Source organism: Hyaena hyaena, unplaced genomic scaffold (assembly GCF_003009895.1).
Source record: "Hyaena hyaena isolate Hyena2069 unplaced genomic scaffold, ASM300989v1 scaffold_23, whole genome shotgun sequence".
NCBI lineage: Eukaryota > Metazoa > Chordata > Mammalia > Carnivora > Hyaenidae > Hyaena > Hyaena hyaena.
The window spans coordinates 1,754,148-1,781,888 of record NW_024080655.1 but is presented as its reverse complement, the minus strand read 5'-3'; the positions used below and the strand labels follow the sequence as shown (position 1 = coordinate 1,781,888).

General features: G+C 40.5%; 1 protein-coding gene, 1 long non-coding RNA gene and 1 pseudogene across 8 annotated transcripts in view; 2 read left to right on the top strand and 1 right to left on the bottom strand.

The window, feature by feature from the left end:
* Window positions 1–21,762, bottom strand: part of AMBRA1 (autophagy and beclin 1 regulator 1) — a 181,265-nt gene extending 159,503 nt beyond the window's left edge. For all 7 annotated transcript variants that reach the window (XM_039226730.1, XM_039226731.1, XM_039226733.1 and 4 more), the window contains exon 1: window positions 21,579–21,762. The gene's annotated coding sequence lies outside the window, so the exon portion shown is untranslated. The remainder of the gene's footprint in view (window positions 1–21,578) is intronic.
* Window positions 144–21,699, top strand: LOC120228387 (annotated as a pseudogene).
* Window positions 21,763–21,854: 92 nt separating the features above from the next.
* Window positions 21,855–26,986, top strand: LOC120228410. The gene is made up of 2 exons (XR_005527495.1): window positions 21,855–22,133; window positions 26,567–26,986. It is a non-coding gene; the product is annotated as an uncharacterized LOC120228410 (long non-coding RNA).
* The last annotated feature ends 755 nt before the right edge of the window (window positions 26,987–27,741 follow it).

The window sequence follows — 27,741 nt, the reverse complement described above, 5'->3', positions numbered from 1 at the left end:
TACTTTACTGAACATCCTTGCCTTCAAGAAGCTTATGTGATTACGTAATTAAAAATTTAGGAGTGCTACTAATGCCCTGGTGGAGAAGCTGAGGTCATCACTGAATATGAAATATTTAAAGTGGATACAAAACTGTTTCAGCAATGCAGACAAGGAAGTGTCTGTTGTGGGCGATGGTGCCATTGGTAAAACGCGCCTCATGATATCCTACACAATAAACAAATTTCCATCGGACCATGTACTGATTGTTTTTGACAACTATGCAGTCACAGTTATGATTGGTGGAGAGCCACATACTCTTGGACTTTTTGATACTTCAGAGCAAGAGGATTACGACGGATTATGACCAGTGAGTTATCCACAAACAGATGCATTTCTAGTCTGTTTTTCAGTGGTCTCTCCATCCTCATTTGAAAATGTGAAGAAGTGGGTGCCTGAAATAACTCACCACTGTCCAAAGACTCATTTCTTGCTTGTTGGGACCCAAACTGATCTCCGAGATGACCTGTCTCTGACTGAGAAACTTGCCAAACACAAACAGAAGCCTATCACTCCAGAGACTGCTGAAAAGCTGGCCCGTGACCAGAAGGTGGACAAGTACGTAGAGTGTTCTGCACTCACACAGAAAGGCCTAAGGAATGTACCTAACGAAGCAATACTGGCTGCCCTGGAGCCTCCAGAACCGAAGACCCACAGGGCTGTGCTGCTACGAACATCTTCAGGGCCCTTTCCACACAGCTGGGGTCAGCATCGTACTAAAAGCAATGTTAAATCAAATTAAAGATTAAAAATTAAAATTCGTTTTTGAAAAAAAAAAATTAAGGATACTTTAGGGGCATCTGGGTGGCTCAGTTGGTTCAGTGTCGAACTTCGGCTCAGGTCATGATCTCATGGTTCGTGGGTTCGAGCCCCGCATCAGGCTCTGTGTTGGCAGCTCCAAGCCTGGAGCCTGTTTCAGATTCTGTTGTCTCCCTCTCTCTCTGCCCCTCCCTGGCTTGCACAATCTCTCTCAAAAATAAATAAACATTAAAAAAAAATTGAAGATACTTTCAAGTACTCAATAAGCTACGAAGAAAATATGGATGGGACGCCTGGGTGGCTCAGTAGGTTGAGCATCTGACTTCAGGTCCTGATCTTATGGTTGGTGAGTCTGAGCCCCGCAGTGGGCTCACTGCTGTCAGCGCAGAACCCACTTCAAATCTTCCGTCGCCCTCTCTTTCTGTCCCTCCCTCTGCTTGCACACACACACACACACACACACACACTCTCTCTCTCTCTCTCTCTCAAAAATAAACATTAAACAAATTATGGAAAGTAATGTTTTTTGGGGGGGGCAAATTAAAGAGAGGAAATCAATAGCTGAGAATCACTTCCCATTTTTCTATGAATGAACCTGAGAAAATATGAAGCTGGAGAAATTTTAAAATATTTTCATATAACTTAATACTATAATAAATACAAGTCAACATTACTTCCTATTTTTAAATAATTACATATAAGACTAAATTTAAAGTAGCATTCAAAGCATCTTTACTTCAAAAGTAAACAGTGATCTTAAAGCCTTTTAAGTACATGGCAGAAAAATCCGAGTATTTATCCAATTATGGCCAACTGATAAACACAAGTGGCAGAACATAACATATATTTAAAGCAATTCTTTTATCTAACATTCATTGAACATCTGCTACACACCTGGCAGGGCTAAGCACTTTCATACATTATCTCATTTATTTCACACAATGGCACTATGAAGACAGGTACTATCATCTCCATCTCATTTTGTGAATCACAACACTGAGGCTTAGAGGGGTTAAATGATTTGTCCATGTGGAGGAGAGATTCAAAATCCAAATCAGTTGCCAAAGGGCATGCTCTAACCACTATACACACTGCTTCTACGGAACAGACATTAAACCTCAGATACAGAAAAATTCTTTTTTGTGTCCTCATATCTAGGAGGTCATAATTATAAAGTTGATTCAGAAGAGAGAATGAATAAATTCAAATGAATCTGAATCAGAACACAGTGACTCATGCTATATACCCTTAGGCAGATTCCCTGACATCCATGCCTCAACCTACCTATCCATAAAAGGGGTTAACCTCACCAGAGCTAACGATTACTTGCCTCCTAGATGGCTGTGTTAGTTATGATTTGTAATTTTATTTAATTTTTTTAAATGTTTATTTTTTTAGAGAGACAGAGTGTGAGCAGGAGAGGGGCAGAGAGAGGGGGAAACAAAGAATCTGAAGCAGGCTCTAGGCTCTGAGCTGTCAGCACAGAGCCCAACAAAGGGCTCGAACTCACGAACCGCAAGATCATGACCTGAGCCAAATTCGGACACTTAACAGGCTAAGCCACCCAGGCATCCCAATTTCTCCCTCTTTTTTTTAATTTAAAGAAGACATACCATACAACCCAGCAACTCCACTCTCAGGCATTCATCCCAGAGAAATGCAAAACTTACACAAAAACTTGTACACAAATGTTCACAGTAGTTCTATTCTTTTTTTTAACACTTATTTATTTTTGAGAGACAGAGCATGAGTAGGGGAGGGGCAGAGAGAGAGGGAGATACACAATCTGAAGCAGGCTCCAGGCTCTGAGCTGTCAGCACAGAGCCTGACGTGGGGCTCGAACTCCCAAACCGCAAGATCATGACCTGAGCCAAAGTTGGCCACTTAACCAACTGAGCCACCCCGGTGCCCCAGTTCTATTTTTTTTTTAATGTCTTTATTTACTTTGAGAGAGTGTGAGTGGGGGAGGGGCAGAGAGAGAGACACGGAATCCAAAGCAGGCTCCAGGCTCTGAGCTGTCAGCACAGTGCCCTACGCAGGGCTTGAACCCAAGGAGAGATCATGACCTGAGCTGAAGTCAGACGCCCAATCGACTGAGCACCCAGGCACCCCCCTACCCCTCGCCCAGTTCTATTCTTAATAGTCAGGAACTGGAGAAAAATTCAGACGTTCTTCAATGGACAAACGATGAAACAAATTATGTAACATTCAAAACGTGAACTACTACTCAGCAATTAAAAAGAAAGAAACTGTATTGATTGATTCAGGCAACCAGGCTGAATCTCCAGGGAATTAGGTGGAGTGGAAAGGCCAATCCCTCAGGTAATGATCTTATGGTCTGTGGGTTTGAACCCCACGTTGGGCTCTGTGCTGGCACCATGGAGCCTGCTTGGGATTCTCTCTCTCTGTCCCTACCCTGCTCGTCCTCATGCTCTCTCTGAAAAATAGATAAATAAACTTAAAAAAAAAAAAACTTTTTATAACTAACTAAATAAATAGGTACATACAGGGGCACCTGGCTGGCTCAATCAGTAGAGGGTACATACAACTCTTGACCTCAGGATTGTCAGTTTGAGCCCCACATGAGTGTAGAGATTACTTAAGAATAAAATCTAAAAAATAATCATAATAAAACAAAAGGTTACATATGATTCTATTTACATAACATCCTTTTTTAGATTGTATTTGACCTATCTACATAAAATTCTTAAAAAAACAATAACAGTTTAGCGGTTGCCTAGGGGGGTTACAGGTAGCATGAAGGAGGTAGGAGGTGGGCCACCTTCTCCTGTGGGTATTTTCCCTTGATTCTCTGCATAAAGCTTTACTGCAACTTTACCCATTGCACTGTTTGATCATTATAATTTGGGGGTGGGTGTGGCTATAAAAGGGCATCAGGGGAGATCCTTGTAGTGATGGAAATGTTCTGTACCTTGTTTCAATGGCAATATCCTGTTTTGGTAAGATGTTAAAATTGGGGGAAACTGGGTAAAGGGTACACTTGATCTCTCCCTCACACCATTATTTCTTAAAACTGCATGTAAATCTACTATTATCTCAAAAAGTTTAACTTACTTTTTTTTTAATTTTTAATGTTTTTTTATTTATTTCTAGGAGAGAGAGAGAGAGAGAGAGAGAGAGAGAGACAGCGTGAGCAGGGGAGGGTCAGAGAGACAGGGAGTCACAGACTATGAAAACAGGCTCCAGGTTCCGAGCTGGCAGTCAGCACAGAGCCCGACGCGGGGCTCGAACCCACAAACCGCGATATCATGACCAAAGTGAAAGTCGGACGCTTAACTAAGCCACCCAGGCGCCCCTAACTTACATTTTTTTAAAAAAAAGGTAACATATGCTGCTCAGTAACAAGTGAAAAATAGTCTGTCTCCCTCCCATACCCTCCTGAGATAACTATGCAAACTCACTGCTTAGACAAACATGTAGGCATCTAATAGTTTTTGTTTTGTGTATCAAAATGAGGTTCTATATACTACGTATTGCCCTGCAACTTCCCTACTTCACCTATTATCACTCTATCATAGAGAGCATCAAAAAAATCTTTTAAGTGCCAAACAGGATGGCAGGTATAGAATATTTTCTGACTGGGGCAAATCTGACAAATGTTTATCATGTAATATATAGTAGCTGAGACAGGATCATTCAGTGAGAGTGAAAAAAAGAGGACAGTATAATACAGAAGCAGCATTCTAAAGAGATACGCACAAATGCAAGGTCTTCAGCAGCTATTCTCAGATCCCAAATGCCTCCTCCATGAACTATCCTGGGGGCCTACAGAGGAAGAAATGCTAAAAGATTTCTTTTCAGCAGAAAACTGCTAGAGGGGGGGCGCCTGGGTGGCTTAGTCGGTTGAGCGTCCGACTTTCGCTTGGGTCATGATCTCGCGGTTCGTGGGTTCGAGCCCCGCGTCGGGCTCTGTGCTGACTGCCAGCTCAGAGCCTGGAGCCTGTTTCAGTCTGTAACTCCCTCTCTCTCTGACCCTCCCTTGCTCACGCTGTCTCTCGCTCTCTCTCCTAGAAATAAATAAAAACATTTAAAAAAAAAAAAAAAAAAAGAAAACTGCTAGAGGGGATAATTCTCCCACATATTCAAGGCAAAGCAAACAAACTTCTCTGAAAATATACTACTCCTTCAAGCATAAGTGCAAAATGTACGGTTGATAATTTTTAAAACATCCATTTTGTGGTAGCTATTACCACTTTTAGTGAGTGCTAATGTTTTATATATTCTATCTCTAAAGCCCCCTCCTACCTCATTCCCATTTTACAGACAAAAACTGGCTCAATGTGAAATTGCTTGTCCATAATCAAACAGTGAGTTGCTAAAGTTTACCGACATTGTAAAGTTGGTGTTCAAAGCTATAAAACATGTGCTTTTCTTACTTTACTGGGGTTTTCTATATTATCACATACCATCAGGAGAGTCAATAAATTTAACACAGTATTTAGTGTTTTTAGTGTATTTAGGCAGAAGCCATTTTCCACATATGTCTGCTGACTCTGATCAAATTTCCCCCCATTTAGTATATTTTGGGGAGAGTATACTATGTAGCACTATTGTAGTGACAGTGACAGAAAGGTAAACAAATCCTCAAAGAGCTTTCAGTTTAGTGAGGAGTCTGCAACTGTTGTATACTGTAACTATATAGCTACCATACTGAAATGTGTCAAGTACTACACATAAGGAAGTACAAAGTGCTATGGGTTTGAAGAATCCAACTATCATCCAGAACAAATGATAATCTCACATTAGCTTCCTTACAATTGTTCTTTGTTTCAGTTCTGCTCTAATATACAATATCCTTCCATATAAAATATTGCCCTGATCATACTCAATAAGCAGAAATGAAAGCCTGCCAACTCAGGTCAGCATAAAGCTCCTTCTCCAAAAGTACTGCTGCAAATTTTTAAAATTTTGGCAATGAAAATAAAGTATCTTTAACCTTTCTGGTCAAACAATGAATATACAGAATTAAAAGTGACTTAGACATCATTTTGAACATAAGATCTGACAAAGTTAAATTCACCTGTCCATTGTTACAAGATTCACTAATGGTAGCTCTAAGACAAAAGCCGAAGTTTCTCAATTCATTGTATGAGATTCCTTTCCACTACTGCTTCTTTCTTTCCAGTTCAACGAAAATGAACTTAGCGAAGTTCAGGTTTTCTCTTTTCATCAACAATAGATGCATCCATGAATAAGTAATTATGCACAGTTCAAAGACTATCCAAAGTACACATGCTAAACACCATAATGAGGTACATACAGAGGTAAAGGACTGCCCATCCTTGGTATGGAATAAGCTCTTCAGATATATGGGGGGTAAGGGGGTGGGAGAATGTCAATAGATTCTTTAAAAAAGAAAAGCCATCAACAACATCATCATCTTAGCAACAACTAGTATTTTAGGGGTATCCACTATGAGCCAGGCATCTTGAAGGTGAAGGCTATTTTTGATCCTTACAGCCACTCTTGAAAGAGAGGTGTTTGTGCACACAACGTTTACAGAAGTATTCCCAACCCCCACGGCCACCCCAGGGGCTGAGCCAGGATTCCAACTCTAGACTGCCTGCTCTTTTCCCACTATCCCACACTCCCTAAGGACAGAATAACTGCACTGCACATGCGGCTGGGACATCAAGTCACTTAAAATTTTGACATAATTTCCTGACTGGCAGTTAATGTAATTTAGCCACTTTTCAATCTTCATGTTTTTAACTAATTTTCTTTCATGATTCCTCAGTGGCCTTCCAGGTTGTCTTTCTTTTCTTTAAGAAGCAGAACCCTTTTCCCAAATGAAATCTTATGTGAAAACACTAACATATAAAAGAGAACTGCTGGGGGGCGCCTGGGTGGCTTAGTTAGTTAAGCGTCCGACTTTCGCTTAGGTCATGATCTCGCGGTTTGTGGGTTCGAGCCCCGCGTCGGGCTCTGTGCTGACTGCCAGCTCAGAGCCTGGAGCCTGTTTCAGAGTCTATGACTCCCTCTCTCTCTGACCCTCCCCTGCTCACGCTGTCTCTCTCTCTCCTAGAAATAAATAAAACATTAAAAATAAATAAATAAATAAATAAATAAATAAATAAATAAAAAAGAGAACTGCTGGGGGGCGCCTGGGTGGCTTAGTTGGTTAAGCGTCCGACTTTCGCTTAGGTCATGATCTCGCGGTTCGAGCCCCGCGTCGGGCTCTGTGCTCTGTGCTGACTGCCAGCTCAGAGCCTGGAGCCTGTTTCAGTCTGTGACTCCCTCTCTCTCTGACCCTCCCCTGCTCACGCTGTCTCTCTCTCTCCTAGAAATAAATAAAACATTAAAAATAAATAAATAAATAAATAAATAAATAAATAAATAAAAAAGAGAACTGCTCTGGTTTAAGCAAAGTGAGAGAATCAAAACTCTTCCTGACTCTCACAGCCACCTCTTAGGCACCTCCAAAGAACACACTTAATTTGGGGCACCTGGATGGCTCAGTTGGTAGAGCATGCAACTCTTGGTTTCAGGGTCATAAGTTCAAGACCCACACTGGGCATGCAGCCCAGTGTTTACTTAAAATAAATAAAACAAAATTTAAAAAAGAAGTGATAATATAAAAAAAGAATACTAACTTAAAACAGAAGACTCTAACTTCTCCATCTCAGCATTGCCATTCACCATCTGTATAAGCTTTGGCAAGGAAAAGTTTCACTTTCCCTGTCCTTTACAATAGAGATACCACCGTCCACTTTATAGCACTTTATAGGTTTGTTATGAATATTATATGGAGGAACAAATATAAAATTCCCAGTGTATGGTAAGTATTCAAAAGTTGGCTCCCCTCTCTTTTATCCTGCAGAGGTAATAACTGTTGCCAACTCAAGAAAGCTCAATAAATATATATGATGATATTTGTAGTAGCAGAGAAGTGAACAAATGAATGCTCTCATAGCTCAACTAAAATAGACATAATAATGTTCTCCATTAAAGCAACCTACCAATGGTAATACCCTCTCCCAGTTTAGCTTCCCAGTTAATGACCCATGGACCTCAAAGGGTCATTTTAAAAAATTTTTTAATGTTTTATTTCTTTCTGAGAGAGAGAGAGAGAGAAAGAGGCAGCGTGAACAGAGGAGGGTCAGAGAGGGAGACACAAAATCAGAAGCAGCCTCCAGGCTCTGAGCTAGCTGTCAGAACAGAGCCCGACGTGGGGCTCAAACCCACGAACTGTGAGATCATGACCTGAGCCAAAGTCAGACGCTTAACGGACTGAACCACCCAGGCGCCCCTCAAAAGGTGATTTTAATAATAGATACTTATTATGAGATACTTTAATGTAGACCCTAAATTGTCAGGTGAATGTGTTAATGTTCTCAGTACCTTAACTTTAGCATTTCCTGAGCTGAGCATTTAAACTGGCAATTTTGGGACACCTGGGTGGCTCAGTCACTTAAGCGTCCTATGTCAGCTCAGGTCATGATCTCAAGGCTCATGAGTTCAAGCCCCACATCGGGTTCTGACAGCTCAAAGCCTGGAGCCTGCTTCAGATTCTAGGTCTCCCTCTTTCTCTGCCCCTCCCCCACTCAAGCTCTGTCTCTCAAAAATAAACATTAAAAAAAGAATAACAGTAAATAAACTGGCAGTTTAATACTGCATTTAATGAGTATTTTTATATTTATGTTCTAGAGCAGAATCCAATGTTCATTTGCCCATCTGGGCTTCTATTTTTCCAAGCACTACAAACCAAAAATGCATTTATATCATGTGCACCTTCACCTTAAGCAATTTTAATCTGGCCCTTCTAAACAGCCATTAAGAATCTATTACTTTAGTCTGTTATTGATAATGTGTTCCCATTTCTACATGTGTAACAGGAGACCAAAACAATTTTTACAGGAAAAGATTCTCAGTCCTAATCTAAATCCAGCTAACAACTCTCAAATCACTCTATGGAAGCTGCAGATGTTGGCTTTGATCCCTATGGTTTAGGAAGAATCACAACAATAATACATCACATAGCCATGAAAAGACTCATTTATGATAAAGAACACATCCGTGAGCATTGAACATGGAAGCCAAGAAGATTCAGAATGCTAATCTTCCATTTTACCAGGAGACCTTGAGCAATTTACCTAGTCTCTATTGATTATTTCTTCATAAAGAAAATGAAAATATACTCATTGCAATGCCAGAGATACTGTTTTGATTAACCATCAAACAACGATGTCCTGGAGTTTGGTTACCAGGGACCTCAGCAAGTCATCTTTCTCATCTCCTTCATTTCTTAATAAGCCCATGTTTAAATCATCCTACAAAGATAGTTACTAAGTCTTTGAAGAAGATACTTCACAACCTTCCTTGGTAATATCCCAGTATCTTGTTGTCAGGAAGTTCTTTATAATTTGTAATCTATATCCCTTCTGCTGCAATTAAAACACATTCCCTCTTGTCTTCTATGGGAAAAGAACATCTGCTTAATACCACCTGAACAATATCCCTTCAAGAGATTATAAAATATAGGAAGCCCATTTTAAACAGCTTCATGTAAATGCAACATGGCTTTAAATGGGTCATCTTAGACAAAGAACATGATTAAGAGTCTTAAATTCCCAGTTCCATCACTGACTTGCTCTGAAGATGATAGGAAGTTAAAACCATGCAGATGCTGTACCTCAATTACCCCATCAGTAAAATGCAAATGATAAAACCAGTATGTTACAAGAACTCAGTTCCTCAAAACGTTAAATATAAAGGAAAAAGATTCTCAATCCCAACGTAAGCCCAGCCAACAACTCTCAAATCACTCACTCTGTGGAAGCTGCAGATGTTGGCTTGATCCCTATGGTTCAGGAAGAATCACAACAATAATACATTACCAGATAGCCCTGTAATTACACTCCTAGGTAGATACCCAAAACAAATGAAAACAAGGACACATACATGCATGTTTACAGTAGCATTATTCATGATATCCAAAAGGTGGAAACAGTTCAAATGTTCTTCAATGGGTAAAGAAACAAATTATGATATATACATATACAAAAGGTTACATATTGTTATGGTTCCACTTATATAAAATATCCAGAATAGATCAATCTGTAGATACAGAATGCAGACAGCTGGTTTCCAGGGGCTGATGGAAGGAGGGAAATGAAGAGAAACTGTTTTACTTTGGAGTAATCAAAATGTTTTAGAACTAGATAGAGGTGGTGGTTGCAAAACATGATGAATGTAATAAACACCAATGAATTGTTCTTTTTAAAATGGTTAATTCTGGGGCCCCTGGCTGGCTCAGTCAGTGGAGCATACAACTCTTGATCTCAGGGTTGTCCATTCAAACCCCACATTGGGTTTGCAGAATTACTTAAAAAGAAAATATTTAAAAAATGTTTAATGTTTACTTGTTTTTGACAGAGAGAGAGAGAGAGATACAGAGCATGAGTGAGGGGAGAGGCAGAGAGAGAGGAAGACAGAATCTGAAACAGGCTCCAGGCTCTGAGCTATCAGCACAGAGTGTGACACGGGCCTCGAACTCTCGACCAGTGATATCATGACCTGAGCCGAAGTCCCATACTTAACAGACTGAGCCATCTAGGCGCCCCAAAAATAAAATCTTTTAATGGACACCTGGCTGACCCAGTCAGTACAGAGTGAGTACAGTACGATCTCAGGGCCATAAATTTAAGCCCCACGTTGGGCATGGAGCCTAGTTTAAAAAAAAAAAAATCTTAAAAAAAAAAAGTAAATAAATAGCAGCACCTCAGTGGCTCAGTCAGTTAAGTGTCCGACTTTTTTTTTTTTTTTAAGTTTATTTTGAGGGAGACGGAGAGAGAGAGAGAGAGCTCAAGTGAGGGGCAGAGATAAAAGGAAACAGAGAATCCCAAGCAGGCTCCACACCATCAACACAGAACCCGATGAGGGGCTGGAACTCACCAACCACGAGATCAGGACCTGAGCTGAAACCAAGAGTCAGATGCTTAACCAACTGAGCCACTTAGGCATCCCTAAGCATTGGACTCTTAATTTTGACTCAGGTCATGATCTCACCATTTATGAGTTCCAGCCCCATATCAGGCTCTATACTGACAGTGCAGAGCCTGCTTGGGATCCTCTCTTTCTGCCTCTCCTCTGCTCATGCTCTCTCTCTCTTAAAATAAATAAATAAAAACTTTTTAAAAAATAAATAAACAAGGGGCACCTGGGTGGCTTAGTGGTTAAGCATCTGACTTCGGCTCGGGTCATGACCTAGCGGTTTGTGAGTTCAAGCCTCATGTCAGGATCTGTGCTGACAGCTCAGAGCATGGAGCCTGATTCAGATTCTGGGTCTCCCTCTCTCTGTCTCTCCCCTGCTAATGTTCTCTCTGTCTCTCTGTCTCTCTCTCTCTCTCTCTCTCTCTCTCTCTCTGTCTCTATCTTGCAAAAATAAACAAACATTAAAAAATTTTTAAAAATAAAAAAAGGAAGGCTAGAAGAACTAATGGGAACAATATCCATAGAATGCTTAGCCCTTCCCAGGAAAGTCATCATACAAAATTCTAGGTAGACTGGTAGCCAAAATGTTTACTATTATCTCATTATAGTGTATTAGACTCTAAGCAAAGAATATGTAAATGGAAACAAAGTAGAAACCAAAATAAAGTCTAGAGTCACATTTATACGTATTCTATGTGGCAACAAGAGCCAATAAATAAGTGAAAAGATAAAGAAATAAAGCAAATAACCAAGAACATCAGCAAATTAACTATATATAGCAACAATGACCATAGGAAAGCAAAAATAAAAAATAAAGGTAAGGAATGAATTTTAAGAGCCAATAATACCAAAATACAAAGACATATTAAGTAGGGAACTGAAAAGAGAAACTAATGATAGCAAAACTAAAAAGTACATAAACCCTTAAATTCCAAGGCCACATATACAAATCATGAGAATCACTTCTCTTTCCATTCTGCACTTATCCTCATTCCTTGACCTCTTCTCCCTTTTTTTTTTTTTTTTTTTAAACTTCTTTCTCCTTAAATCCAACCTCCTGGGCAAGATACCAAGCCTCAGCCACCAAGGAGAAAATAAAAAGGTATTATTTCTATCTTCATGGACCTTATTATATTACTTCTTCTTAAAGTATTACTTCTTATGGGAAGACAGACATGCTAATTACCAAAATATATAGACCATCTCCACTTTCTCCCTTCCTACTTTTTAAACCCACTTCAGTGGATTTCTGAGACTTCCTCAAATTCTTTGGCTCTGCATCGGGAACACTCTCCTGCTAGTCTATACATACATTCTCCTAGGTAATCGTACCCATTTTCCTGGACTGTAAATACCAACTCTCTACCAAGAGCATCAGATTTACTGCCAGTGGCCCTGCCAACAGCACTCAAAGGCTCCTTGCTTGATGTCTCCACATGTTTTTAACAGACAGCTCACACTCAGCATGACTAAAGTTGAGGTCTTCCTTCTATTTCCCAACTCTAGTGAAAATCTGCTCCTCCTCAAATGTTTCCATCTCCGAAATGGCAACTTCATTTACCCAGATGCTCGTGCCAGAAATCTGGGAATCATACTTGACTCTTCTCTCCTCCCACATATATGATCCATCATTAAGTCTTGCCTGTCCTAATTCTAAAGTACCTATTTTAAAAAAATGTATCGGGGCACCTGTGTGGCTCAGTCGGTTACGTATCTGACTTCAGCTCAGGTCATGATCTCAAGGTTTGTGAGTTCGAGCCCCATGTCGGGCTCTGTGCTGATAGCTCAGAACCTGGAGCCTGTTTCAGATTCTGGGTCTCCCTCTCTCTCTGCCCCTCCCTTGCTTGTACTCTGTCTCTCTCTATATATGTCTCAAAAATAAACATTAAATTTTTTTTAATGTATCCATTCAATTTTTCTACTTCCTTCTTTAAATTTTTTTTTAACGTTTTATTTATTTCTGAAAGAGAGACAGCGTGAGCAGGGCAGGGTCAAAGAGAGAGGGAGACAGAATCTGAAGCAGGCTCCAGGCTCTGAGCTGGCTGTCAGCACAGAGCCCAACGCAGGGCTTGAACCCACGAACCATGAGATCATGACCTGAGCTGAAGTCAGATGCTTAACCAACTGAGCCACCCAGGTGCCCCTCAATTTTTCTACTTCCTTCCATCTCCACTGCCTACAGCCTAGTCCAAGCCATGATATGATCGTCTTTTGCCTGGACCACAAAAAGGCATCTTAACTATCATATTCCCCCCACTTCTCTTTCAAATTTTCCACAAATTCCAAAAATTTTCCCACAAATTTCCAAAATTTTCCACAATGTAGCTGGAGCAAACTTTTAAAATCATATATTAGGTCACAACACTCACACTTAAAATCTTCTGACGCTTCCAGTTATATTTAGGAAAAAAATCCAAAATTGTTACAGTCTTGCCTATGCCCCTTCACCTCCTCCCCCACTGCTCACTGTACTCCAGCCACACCAATCTTCTTCCAGCTTCTCAAATTGTGCCATGTTCCTTTCCACCCCAAGGCTTTCATATATGCTATTTCCTTCGCCTTCCCCCTTTCATCCTTCTAATCTCTGCTTAAAAATCACATCTTCAGAGAAACTCTCCCCAAGACTCCAATATAATTCAGGGTCCCCTACCATAATCTCTTTTTTACTTCTCTATCATAGGGCTTGATACACTTTGCAATTACTCATTTATTGTATTTTTTGTTTACTGTCTCTCTTTCCTCTGAACAACAATCTCTAGAAGGGCATGGACAAGAGTATTTTTGTCACTCTAGTCTCAGTACAGTGGTAGTAGTTTAGAGTTTAGAATTGTTTAAAGTAGTTTGAATCAGTATAATTTAGGGATTAAGAGCAGGAGACTATTGACCCAGGCTGCTTGGATTCAAATCCTGGGGCTGCCACTAACTAGCTCTAAGACCTTGGACAAACTGCTTAAAGTCTCTCTTTGCCACAACCTCCACATCTATGAAACGAGGAAAATAAAAGTACCTACACCATAAAACTGTTTTAAGAATACAAAGAATGACACAAAGCACTTGGTATAGTACCTGGCACAAAGCACTTCAATAACCACAGTTCTAATCAGCTCTTATGGTATCCACAACATATACCACAGTGGTAGACAACATTTATTGAATGAATGAATGAATGAATGAATGAACGAACGAATAAAACAAGACTCCACTATCATCAAATGGGTTTTTTTTAAATGACAGCGCAGGAATTTTACAGACTTCACAGAGGAAAACAAAAACAGATAGTTAAGGCAAACTGAAGCACCCACAATTTATAATGACATAAAGGGACAAGAATAAAAAACTAACTCTACTGGACTCCTGTACCACTATATGAAATATAAGTTCACTCTTCCAGAAGTTTACCCAAGTTGATTTGGTAACTTTGACTTTTCCCTAAATATCATTCTTTTCCATGCCTTTAGTCAATTTCTTCCAAATCATTCAAGTACTAATCACAGTTCAAATACATGGTAAAAATTCAGATTCTAGAATTTTCTACCTGTTTTGCAAAGAAATGTTTTTCTGCTCCTAAAACAGCTCTGGCCTGTTTTGCCACATATATAACAGAATCCTCAAAACTTTGCCATGTCTCTTCTATTTGGAATTCTTTCAGACACTGCTGCTTTCTAGGTTTCTCTCTCCCAGCAAAGACATACCCTCTCACTTTCACTTGAAGCACACCGAGAGAAAGGACAGACAAATATGCTGCCTGAACTTCCTATTTCCTGTTTAGGTTTTCTCAAAAGACACTAAACTTCAATCTAAGCATCACTATTGTTTGTTCTTCCTTTGGGGAACATATAATGTTTATGTTGGTTATAATAATAATATTGAAAACAATAACAGCTGGGATATATAGCACTATCTGCTACTCTAAATGCTTCACATACAGTCTCTCATTCATTTCTCATAACTGTATGGTATTCTTCACATGAAGAAAGGCCCAGAGAGGTTAAGTAATCTGCACAAGTTGCAGAGTTAGTAAATAGTGGCCCTGGGATTTGGACACAGATTGCCTCGCTCCAAGAAGCAGTGTCACTAGGTTATTATTCAAGAGTCTGGGAAGACGTATTTTTCTACCCTGTTTTCACTGGTCAGCTAGGCTGAAATATGCCAAATCTCTCCCCATATCAAACAGGCATATTAATCCTCTGCAACCCAGCAAAATTTCAAATGTTCCATTATATCATAAGCACATGCACCTAAAACAAAGCAATGTTAGCTCATAGGAGAATACACGTTCTATCCTGAGAAGCAGAAATAAACAAATGATGAAATCATGAAATGAGAAATTTGCCTCAGTTAACTCTACAAATAGGATTCCAATAAGCAGTAGTAAAACATGTGACAAAACACTTTTAATATCTTAAAAAAAAGGCACTAAACAAGATCTTAAGTACATATTATTATATACACATACTCAGCAGCAGCCTACATTTTCCCTCTCTGTTTCACAACAATCCTTCTAAGTCTTTCCCCTTATAAAAGGCTAAGTACTTCAGCTTAGTCCCTGCTACAAATAAATCTGAAGTCATGTATCCAGTGTTTAAATTCACTGAACTCAAATTCCAAAGAATAATTATTTTAGAAAAAAAAAATAAATGAAAACTAATTAAATTCAGGTCACATTATAAGTAAAAATTAAACACATTAGCCAAGCATGCCAGACATTTCTAAGTCATAGTCATCCTTTATTGTGCCAAATCCAGTGTCACCATACACTAAGTAACAAATATTACATACAGCAATTTTATCTTGTTTTAAGTTCATTTATTTTAAGGGGGAGGGCATGAGAGCTTGCATGTGGAGGAAGGGCAAAAAGAGAGGGAGAGAGAATCCCAAGCAGACTCTGCACTGTCAGCACAGCCCAGTGAAGGGCTCAAACTCACAAACCGTGTGAGATCATGACCTGAGCTGACACATGACCTGAGCTGAAATCAAGAGCCAAACACTTAAGAGACTGAGCCACCCAGGCGCCTTACATGTAGCAATTTTAAATGAAGACTTCCATTGTGATGGCAGCAAGAGAACCTTAATTTACTGAATCATGATATGTTGTGATTGCAACTTTTTAAGGGGATTAAAGATGCCATGACTAAAGACTCCAATCCTCCCCATGAACACCCAGTGCCCTACTCACTCCTTCATCTTTCTGTCAGCCCTTGTTTGTTTCTTTCAGAGAACAGCCCAAATTTCAGTATTTATCATATTCCTGGTCAACTCTGTTCCCCACCAGAATAAACTCCATAACAGCAAGAATATTCTTGTTTGCCTTTGTAACCCAGGATCTAATGAGCATTCAATAAATATTCGCTAGATGAACAAAAGTCTGAAAAGGCAAGTATTGAAACAGAAAGTCACACTCAAGAAATAGTTCCAGGGCACCTGGGTGGCTCAGGCATTTAAGCATCAACTCTTGATTTTGGTTCAGGGCATGATCTCACAGTTCACAAAATAGAGCCCGGTGTCAGGCTCTGTGTTGACAGTGCAGAAACAGCTTGGAATTCTCTCTCTCCCTCTCTCTCTCTCTGCCCCTCCCTGCTCTCATACATGCATGTGTGCACTCATGCTCTCTCTCTCAAAATAAATAAACTTAAAAAAAAAAGAATAGGGGAGCCTGGGTGACTCCATTGGTTAAGCATCAGCATCTTGATTTCACCTCAGGTCATGATCTCATGGTTCATGAGATCAAGTCCCACATGGGGCTCTGCACTGACAGCATGGAACCTGCTTGGGATTCTCTCTCTGTCTGTCTTACCTTTCTCTCTGCCCCTCCCCAACTCACGCACATGCTCTCTGTCTCTCAAAATAAATAAACAAACTTGGAGCACCTGGGTGGCTCAATTGGTTGAGCATCTGACTCTTGATTTTGGCTCAGATCATGATCTCATGGTTTGTAAGATCAAACCCCCTTTGGGCTCTGCACTAATGGTCCGGAGCCTGCTTGGGGTTTTCTCTCTCTCCCTTTCTCTCTGCCTCTTCCCCACGCTCTCAATCTCTCTCTCTCTCTCAAGGCAAATAAATAAATAAACTTTAAAAAGAAAGAGAAGAAGAAGAGGGGCACCTGGGTGGCTCAGTCGGTTAAGCATCCAACTCTTGATCTCGGCTCAGGTCATGATCTCATGGTTTGTGAGGTCGAGTCCCACATCAGGCTCTGCACTGAGGGCATGAAACCTGCTTGGGATTCTGTTTCCCTCTCTTTCTGCCCCTCCCCTCCTTGCTCTCTATCACTCTCAACATAAATAAAAATAAACTTTGAAAAAAAGAAATAGTTCCAAAAGGTCTGATAGGAATACACTGTACCTTAGGAAACAACACAGCACAAGAACAATACTCAATGAAGAAAGGAAAAAGTTTAGGTGGAGAAGTGGAGATTATCAACCCTAAGAAAATGCAGAGAACAAGACGTAAAAGATTAATCTACAGACACACAGGCAGGACTAACTGGAAAAGAGGGAGTAAATATTCTCAGTCTCACCCCATCTACACATAGAGCACTTAACACTTGTCTTTCACTGGTACTTCCAGGCACTCACTCCTTCCCACACACATTATTAGTAAGTTCCTCCAATGCTGATTTAATGTTTATCACCTCTATCTTCCATGACTGTCAGGCATAATGCTCCCTTGAAAGAAACAAGTAGTTCAAGAACTTAGATGACATCTGCTCACTGTTGCTGTACGACGGTATAACGGTTAATATCTGAAGAGCTCTTTATCTTTTTGAAGCAGTTTCACGTACTTTTTTCTCAAAACAAGTATTACGATAAAAGCATTATCTTTCCCATTCTCTAAATACAAGTTCCTAAAAGTATTCAAAGCCTTGGACGTAAATCCCAACTCTGCTACATAGTTGCTGTGTGATCTTGGTCAAATTATGTACTCCGAGTTCAATATCCACTGGGAAAATAATATCTACCTTACAGGACTGTTATACTTAAAGAAGTATTAAATGAGATAACACATGTAAAGAACATGACATAGTAAATGCCCAGTAACCTTCCCTACAGTCTCCTTAAATAATTTGTAGAGGATTTCTCAGCTATGAAGTGCATAAGCCTAGGACTTAAACCCAGGTCTCCTGATTCCTTAATCTGTTTTCTTCTTACTACATCATGTTGGCAGAGTTCCACATACTACTGGGCACATAAATACATTCTGACAATAAATGACCACAAAATTTTTCCCTATCAGCAACTAATATTAGCTTTGCAAAAACGGGGAAAGATAGATCTAATTAACTTGGGGGTGGGAGGAGAAGGGGCTTAAAAATATAAATTACCTCCAAGCCACAGGCAGATCAGGGTGTTCCATAGTACTTCTGTACAAACAGAAATTATGACAAGAAACAGAAAGTTCTCTCTGGGTTTATGAGGAACAACTGGAGAAGGGAACAAGAATAACTATGATTAAAGAAACTTAAGGAGTTCTGGGGGCTCGGTGGGGGGGTTGTTTTGTTTTGTTTTGTTGGTTGGTTTGGGGGTTTTTTGGTAAATCAAACCACTGGGCAAAAAGATCTGCATCCCATTCCAAAATAACTCTATCAAGGCTGAGACGTATCTTTATTTTAAAAAAAAAATTTTTTTTTAATGTTTATTTTTGAGAGAGAGATAGATACAGCGTGAGCAGGGGAGGGTCAGAGAGAGGGAGATACAGAATCCGAAGACAGGCTACAGGCTCTGAGCTAGCTGTCAGCACAGAGCCCGACGTGGGGCTCGAACCCACGAGACGTATCTTTAAAAAAAAAAAGAGAGGGGCACCCGGGTGGCTTAGTCGGTTGAGCGTCCGACTTTCGCTCAGGTCATGATCTCGTGGTTCGTGGGTTCGAGCCCCGCGTCGGGCTCTGTGCTGACAGCCAGCTCAGAGCCTGGAGCCTGTTTCAGTCTGTGACTCCCTCTCTCTCTGACCCTCCCCTGCTCACGCTGTCTCTCTCTCTCCTAGAAATAAATAAAAAACATTAAAAAAAAATTTTTTTTAAATAAAAATAAAAAAAATAAAAAAAAAAGAGAGAGAGACCTCAGTGTGCTAACAACAGAACTTTTTCTCTAACTGCTTTCAGAGCAGGATAAATGGGGATAGTGAAACAAGTTGTCAACATAAATTATCAACATTCATGAAGACCCTTGAACATCATAAATATATTCTTTCAGGATTAATAAGAAACAGAAAGGAACATGATCAAAAGAATAAAAGTTTTGGCGCACTTGGCTGGCTCAGCCTGAAGAGCACACACGATTCTTGATCTCAGGATTCTGAGTTCAAGCCCCACACTGGATGTGGAGCTTACTTACAAAAAATAAAAATAAACAAAAGTTTCATAAGTTTCCTAACATGTACTGAAAATTATACAATATAAAACTAAGTTATGGGGTGCCTGGGTGGCTCAGTCGGTTAAGCTCCCGACTTTAGCTCAGGTCATGATCTCACAGTTCATGGGTTCAAGCCCTGCGTCAGGCTCTGTGCTGACAGCTAGCTCAGAGCCTGGAGGCTGCTTCATATTCTGAATCTTCCTCTCTCTCTGAACCTCCCCTGTTCACACTGTCTCTCTCTCAGGAATAAAAACAAAACAAACAAAAAAACCCCCACTAAGTTATTATAGTTAATAAAACTAATCAATAGTTTTCAAACGATACATATAATTAATCTTTTCCAAGATTGTATATAACTCCTTCCAGGGCAAGTTGTCGAAGATATTCAAAGAAGTTCACATCTTTTAATAATCCTCAAGAACTTTCTCATGAAACAAGAAGATAGAACAATTAAGTCACATTCTGAACCCATAAATTTCTGAAAGGAAAGGCCAGAAGAGAGCCTGATCTGACACTGACAGAACAGCACAAGATTTAACCGAGTAAGGTAAATTTTGGAGTGAATTTCTATCACAAAGCAGGGTAGAAGCCAAAAAGAAGCTCTATTCCTATAACTCCACCACCATCACCACAATCAAATTCTTACCTCCCTCAATTCAATTTAAATGTCTGCTAATTATTTCCTACAGAAATATAACAAAATGTTGCTAACATCTTTTGTGACACTCACAGCAAACTCTATTTATTTAGCATTCATTAGGAGCCACTGAGATACTACACTAACTATAAATTCTATGCAGAATCAATTCACAGGAGATAATGTCACTTCCTTCCTAAATGCTCTCCTCTGATACACATTCTCTTCTACCATAAAAACTTTTTCAGAGAGCACACATTCTCAGGCTAACTTCCCAATCTACATTCTCCACAGTCTAGTGGCTCTTCATTAATCCCCTTCTGGACTGAGGTCCTTGATAACTAGGAAATCACTCATGACCAACGACCCTACATTTAGATATTGCTGACCTCAAAATCAAACACATTAGAGGAACAATCTTTCCACAACTCATATCAGAATTATAAAATCATTATATATTTTTAAAAAAAGAACACAGACTTGTATAGTTTCCACCTGAGGACTAGGAATTTAATCTGTTCTCTCTTAAAACCACTGTCCTACTGATTTTACATACTATGGAAATACTTATTCAACCTAGAATGACCTCTAGCCTGAATTTTTTTCCAACAAAGAAGCTACACAAATTAGGATCGTGACACTGAATCCAACGAAAATAAAATGAGTAAGAACACTTAGTCCCCAAAGTTTCCAAGTTAAGAGAGAAAAGGAAAACATAATAGAGATGCCAGAATTTTAACTTTAAACTTAAACATCTCAATATTTGAATGAATCCTACACACTGCCTGTTTAACTCCAGTATATGCATAACTAAACCACTAATCAAATATAATAAAATTGTTCTGAAAACGACTCCTTGGGTTTCCTTTGAATTCTTCCTAGAAAGCAAACTCTTCGGGACAAATATCTGATTTCAAAATCTTGACCAATCCTCCATCCTTGGATATTAACCACTTAACATCACTGTTGGAAGATTTCCGTTGAGAACAAGCTGAGGGGGAGGAGAAATAAGTATCAACCAGAAAGCAAACTGGTTAGCGAACAAAATTTTCTATCCAATAAACAGAACTGTCATTGCTTTTCTCACTAACTTGATACAGACGTTGACAAACAAACCCAGCATGGTCCCTACACATTTGAAGTCACCAGTGACAGAATCTGTATTCCTAGGTAGGAGGGATCACAAACGACAAATCGCTGTGTACAGAAAGTGACCAGTAAACAGAGAAAAGGAAAAAAAAAAAAAAGCAAACCTGTAAATAATGACCAAAAAACGACTAACGGAGCGTTTAAAGATCTGTTTGGGACATGGGGAAGAGTCAAGCCCCGGAACTCAGACTCAGTTTCCCTATCCCCAAAAAGCAAGAACATGACACTTCGTTCAGAGTAGCCAGAGGGCCATGTCCCACTTGTTTCCACCTACTCAAGGGTCCCTTCAAAGGCCGGACTCCGAGGAGGTCCCCAGCGCAACTGAGTCATGACACCCGGGGCCTTGGGAGTGGGGAGGCGGGAGGAGAGACCGAGGGGGGGTCAAGCGAGCAAAGCTCTATCCGTTCCTAGAAGGCGATTTTCCCCCTACACTCGGGGTGCCAACACCCGCCCTAGACCCAACATCCCCTCCCCACCGAAGCGCGTAAAGCAGCCCCAGCATCTCTCCCTCCTTCCGGCCTCTCCCTCAGTCCCCTGCCGCCTCTCGGACCGCGCCCCCGAACGCAGCCGGGTAGCTCCTCCTCCGGCCGTGTCTCTGCGGCCAACCCGCCCGCCTACCCGCCGGCGCCAAGGTCTTCTCAACCCGCCAGCGGAAGGATGCCGGGCCGGGCCTCCCAGGCTCCTCCTGGGCCTACCTGCAAGGCGGGCGGGGGCTCCGTCTGCAGCCCAGCGACGGGACTCAACCACCGACAAGAAGAAGAGACGGGTAAGAAGCAAGGGGTCCGCTCTACCGACCGACAGAAGAAAGCAGCCTGAGCGCGGGGCCTCGCGGATAAGTCAGCCTTCGACCCGGCGCCGCCGCCGCTCAGGAGACATCAAGCAAGAAGACGGCGCAAAAGATCACCGAATACACGAACGGCCCAGACATCATAGGAAGAGCACCCGAACAATCGTTCAAGGAAATGCAGTCGAGCGCCGAAAAGCTGGTCGGCGTCTACCCTAGGTCCGTCTCCGGTCTAAGGCATGAATAAACAAACCCAGATCATAAGCGGCGGAGTAAAGTAGCCGGTGTTTCTGCCATTTTCTGTATTGGTTGCTAGCTAAGTTGTTTAGAGCACCGGAGATTTTCTTGAGTATTGAGGATCAAGTTATAGCACAATAACACCTATCAGTTCAGCGACTACGTTATGGACTCCCAACATGATCCCAAGTGAGCAAGTGTGACTCTTAGTTTCCTCAGGCACAGTGAGGTACGTAAAAATAAATATACGTGTATATGAGAGGCAGAGAGAGACAATGAGAGAATCCAGACTGAGAAACAAAGTGAGTCATCGCTCTTAAAGTTCCACTTTAGCTCCCATAAAACATAGCAAAGAGAAGCTGGAAAAATTCAGGATTTTGTAGGCTGAGCTTAAGGCAGGAAAAAAAAAAAATACTTGTATGCTTTTTAAATTTTCTCCCAAAGGCCTGGAACCACTGGCGTGCTTCGAACACGATGATCCAAATTTTCCTTGGGTTCAGAACCTGACAAAAGCTGAAATTTTTATCATCACGGCCATAGTCCCTTTCTGAAGTCTTGTGGTAGACATACTAACATTCTCAGGACAAACGTGGATTCTTAATATGTACATCCTAGATACAATTCAATAAATCACATAGATCACTCCTAATATGGATTACCAAGTGCAAGCAATAATAGTCTACCCTAAGTCCCCTCCTAGGTGGGGGGAGAAGACTTGGAGAGTAAAGGCATAAAAAAGAAATAACATAGTCCAAGCCCTTAAAGAGCTTATAATCAAAGTGAAAGGCCACATCCTTACAACACTAGCTTTATTTATAATTTATTATGATTTAAAAAAATTTTTTAAGTCCATGACAATATTTAAGGGACAACTCATATATATAATGCAGGATAACATCAGTTTCCATAATAGGAGGACAAAACACTGGGCTTTTGTTGTCTACTACTGTTTTAGGGGACTTAAAAACGAGTAAACATTATAGCAACATTCATGAAAGTCTAAAAAAAAGAAAGAATTTAATAATCTACTTCCAAAATACAAAGTTTTGGGACACCCAGGTGACTCAGTCAGTTGAGTATCTGACTCGATTTCAGCTCAGGTCATGATCTCTTCGTTTGTGGGTTCAAGCGCCACATCAGGCTCTATGCTGATAATATGGAGCCTGTATGGGATTCTATCTCTCTCTCCCTCTCTTTCTGTCCCTCCTCCCCACTCTCTCTCTCAAAATAAATAAACTTTTTAAAAAAAACCCACAAAGTTTTAATTTGTTCATGTTCCCATGCAGTCTGAAGAAATATCCTGGCATAATGTTTTAAAGTTTAAGCAGAGATACAACAGTGTTATTGTTTCACATTATATCATTTCCCTATTAAATCTTTAATAGTTGTTATTTTTAACAATTGCACAATATTCTATTGAGAGGATATACTGACCTTGCTCCCCATTGTTGGATAGCTATATTGCCTCCAAACATGTTCTGTGTAATAGGTATTGCTGCTTTTGGAAAGAGGCAATTGTAACCTTTTTAGTTACAATTAGGACCCATCGCACATAAACAAAAAGCATGAGGAAGCAAGGGAAGGGTGTATCTCTCCATCATATGAAAGAAATCCAGAGATGCACAGCCTAGGATAAGGTGTGGCCATTTAGTGTCAGGGACTAGGCTTCCTTCTTGTTTCTTTGACATCTTCAATAAGTGGCTTTTATCCCATGTCCAAGGCAGCTGTTCAAATTCTAGCCATCATGTCTACATTCCAACCAGCAGGAAGCTGAAAGAGGAAAGGCATGTCTCCTGCCATAAGGACATATCTTGAAAATAGCACGGGACATTTCCACTTATATTCCACTGGCCAGAATTTAGTCACATAGCCACACCTAATTGGGAATTAGTCTTTATCCCTGGCAGTTCTCAGAGTCAGGGGCAAAAGGATAGTAAATGCCAACTAAATGAGCAGTCTTGCCATATTCCTGAAGCCAGATGAGGAGCAGCAAATAGACTTTCCTTTGCTGTAATCCAGGGCTGAGATTCTATTCCCAGAATACACGTTTTAGAGAAGCTTCCTTCTTGGAAAGGCTTGTGGGGCATAAGCATCTAAATCTATAGCTACAACCCTCATTCAAACTTGACCCAAATAACAACATTATTTTGAAACCTTGATTTCAGTGAGAAAAACTAAAGAAACTAATTTCCAGGCTACAAGAAGTTTTCAGTCTTTCAAAAATGGGAGACTTTTATTTTGGGAAAAACACCTGAAGGTTATGCAAATATAAATCTAAAATCACCACCTGAAAATGGAGATATTTTATAAGCTGAGGCTAAACTGCTCTATGAAACCATGGAAAAGAAGACTTATTCTGCAGGCAGAGTTGCATCTTGTAGATAAATTTCTCTAGAGAATGTTTTTTTTCAAGTATGGATTTAGGCTTCAGTGTGACTGCAAACTACTGCTTGCTCTTATGGAAAAGTCAATTTGGACAGAAGAGTAGATCACAAGAGACCAGCAGTTGAAATCTTCAAACCTGTAGGAATCTCCTCACACTGGAGGGAGACTTAAAAGAAACCAGGTGGGCAGAGTAAAAATCATACTGTGATATAACACTGATAGTTACATATCAGTGTTAAGACTTAATAATTCATTATTATGTTGACTATTGATTATTGTATTCTGATTGGATTCTCCTTGGGGAGCCACCCCCTTGAAGGCAAGATGATGCTTCTCCTGAAGTAGGGTGACCATATGTCCCAATGAGCTGAGGACTAAGGGGTTTCCCAGGACAAGGAACTTTCAGTGCTAACACTGTATTGGCTCTGGGCAAACTGGGACAGTTGGTCACCCTAATAATGGATGTAGCTACTGTCAATCACATGTAAGGAACTTGTAAAGACTAAGCCGGGAAAAGAGGATTGGGACCTGTAGACATGGGGGATTTGCCTGGGATGAAGGGTGAAGAGAGGGAAAAGGAGAGGAGAGGAGACTGTTCCTTGTATTGGGCTCTGGGCTTTAAGAAACATCTACTACACTCTGCATGATGGAAATCAGGCCTGAACCTAGGATGAAAGAACCCTGTAGCAGTACCATGAGTCATCTTATTAGGAATTCCAGGAAGAGGAATTGGGCCTTGAGCAGCCAAAATGATAAGCCAGTTGTAGTTGCAATTCTGTTCTGTTCTTATGTAGCCCAGTCGCCAGGCACTCTGGGGTAATGTATACACTTTGGGTTGGATGGTAAAGATAGAAGCAGCATAATGATATAAGAGCAGCCCAGTGAAGGGGAGAGATCCCAGAACAGCAGGTAAATCATTCAAAGTAGAATTACAGCAGGTGGTTCCTTCTTCAGACTTATTTTTACAGGATAGACTTTCAGTGGCACAATTTGTCAATGGATTGAAGCATATGAGCATGTTAAGACTCTAGAATGACAAATCAGCCCTTTCATAAAGACAGCTATATATGCAGGGGTTAAAGTCTCAACAGAATGATAGATCCTTAATGTTTTGTTGGGCACATGTGGAGATTCCTTTCAAATGGACTGTTTTTCTTTTAAAAAAAAATTTTTATGTTTATTATTATTTAGAGAGAGAAAGAGAGTGCAATTGCGCGAATTGGGGAGGGGCAGAGAGACAGGGAGAGAGAGAATCGCAAGCAGGCTCCAGGCTCTGTGCTGTTAGTGTGGAGTCCAATGTGGGGTTCGATCCACAAACAGTGAGATCATGACCCGAGCCAAAATCAAGAGTCAGACGCTTAACCAACTGAGGCACCCAGGAGCCCTGGACGTTTTTTCTTGTGAAATGTACTAACTTCTGATTTCAAGGTCTATTTTCCTTGCTCCTTTTTAGTATCCAGAGATCTCATCAGTCCTATTCGATTATATCACAAATGGGGTTTAGAGTGTAGTCATTAAAACAACAACAACAACATGGGGCGCCTGGGTGGCTTAGTCAGTTAAGCGTCCGACTTTCGCTTAGGTCACGATCTCGTGGTTCGTGGGTTTGAGCCCCGCGTCGGGCTCTGTGCTGACTGCCAGCTCAGAGCCTGGAGCCTGCTTCAGATTCTGTGTCTCCCTCTCTCTCTGACCCTCCCCTGCTCACGCTGTCTCCCTCTCTCTCTCTCCTAGGAATAAATAAAACATTAAAAAAAAATTAAAACAATGACAACAACAAAAACTGTGAATTTTTATGTTAGGGAACTGGAGTGTTCCCAGCATTCAGCTAGTATTTTCCCTTCCTTCCTGCATTGCCATTCTTATGATCAACCAACTCTTACATAATTCTGTTATCCCTTATTCTCACAATTTAGTAAAATCCGGGTGGGATCTACAGAGCAATATGGCCCTGAGGACACGTATGTGCATGCACAATGATTAGGTAGTCTTGATTTCTTATTTTTTTGTCCTCCTCCTAACTTGCCCTCCATTGCCAGGGACAGTGACTGTTAAGCTCAGTCCAAGAGTTGTTTTATCATCTCAGGTCGGGATACAATCACAGTATGTCTGTTATCTGTCTAGCTTCTATTTTACCCCTCCTGCCTCTTCACTATATGACCCCATTAGTCTTAAATTAACTTGTTAGATATCCTTTACAGTCCAAGGGTCAGGAAAGGAGACCCATCTTTGTTCAGTTCATTTTAAACTAACAATATGTTTGTGGTCTCTCTTTTGTAGAACTTGAAATTGGCAAACCAGTGTTGACCCAATACTGTGGTTTTCTCTTAATATATCCTGGGACTTTGCTGTCTTGAAACATTTAAGGGCAAATCTGGAAAACTCCTATGCTGACCAGATGGCATGATCTACGGGAAGATGAAGCTTACATAAGACAAGCATAATCCTTGACTCTTTCCCAAAACTGTATCAGGAAGATACTAAAAACAAAAAAAAAAAAAAAAAAAAAAAACCCGCAATAAGGACCTCAAGAGAAGACTTCTCAGGCACTCATGATAAGTCCCTATGAGCAAACCCTTGGCGATTGAAGTACAGATCCTGATCCCACCCCTAGATCATTTTAGGGAAATTGTAACTAAAGACTGAAAAAAATCTTGGCCTGTAAAACTTCAGGTGAAAGATTAAAGAAATAGATTCGAACAGTTACTCTGTGGCATTATTAGGAAACAAAATGCTCCCAGGGAAAAGCACTGCCAGCCAATATTCAGTCGGTTCAGCACTTAGAAATTATCTTTGGTTTGCAAGTAATAGACTTAAAATTGCTTTTGAAATCTCTCCAAGACTGTTCCTCCCACTCAGGCTTCATGTTACCATCTAGTGAGTTAAGTGGTGAAAAACCCCAATTTTCCTTTAATGTAGGTTTTTTGTTTTTTTTTTTTCAGGCTAAAATGCCAGATACTTTCTAAGTTCACATTGCACTTTGCTACTTATGATATGCGGATGGCAGTAACCCTTTCCTCAGGCAATATGCACAACAGAACCAAAACTCTGTAGGGAAAAATACCCATCTCAGGACACTTGTAAAGACCGTGATAGTTAAAATATTGCCTCATGAGGAGGACAAAGACGGCCTGGTCACAGGTTAGATTTTACAAAGGAACAATATGTAACAGGACACCTCGACTGCACAATCAGTAGAACTAATATTCCCAGGCACCTCTTTGCGGTCCCTTCTGGTCTCAGTGACATCATTGTACACATCAAGCTCAACCTCCTGCCACATGGACCCACTCTTCATAGAGTAGAACGATGATGGGAAATAGCATTTGGAGTAGAAATAAACAGCAGATAACAATCCATAATTGTTTTTAATCTTGGGGATGAGTCACCCTCAATTTATTTCCAAATTTCTTCTGTCAGCTGCTGTTCATTTCTTTACTTTGAAAATCACCAGA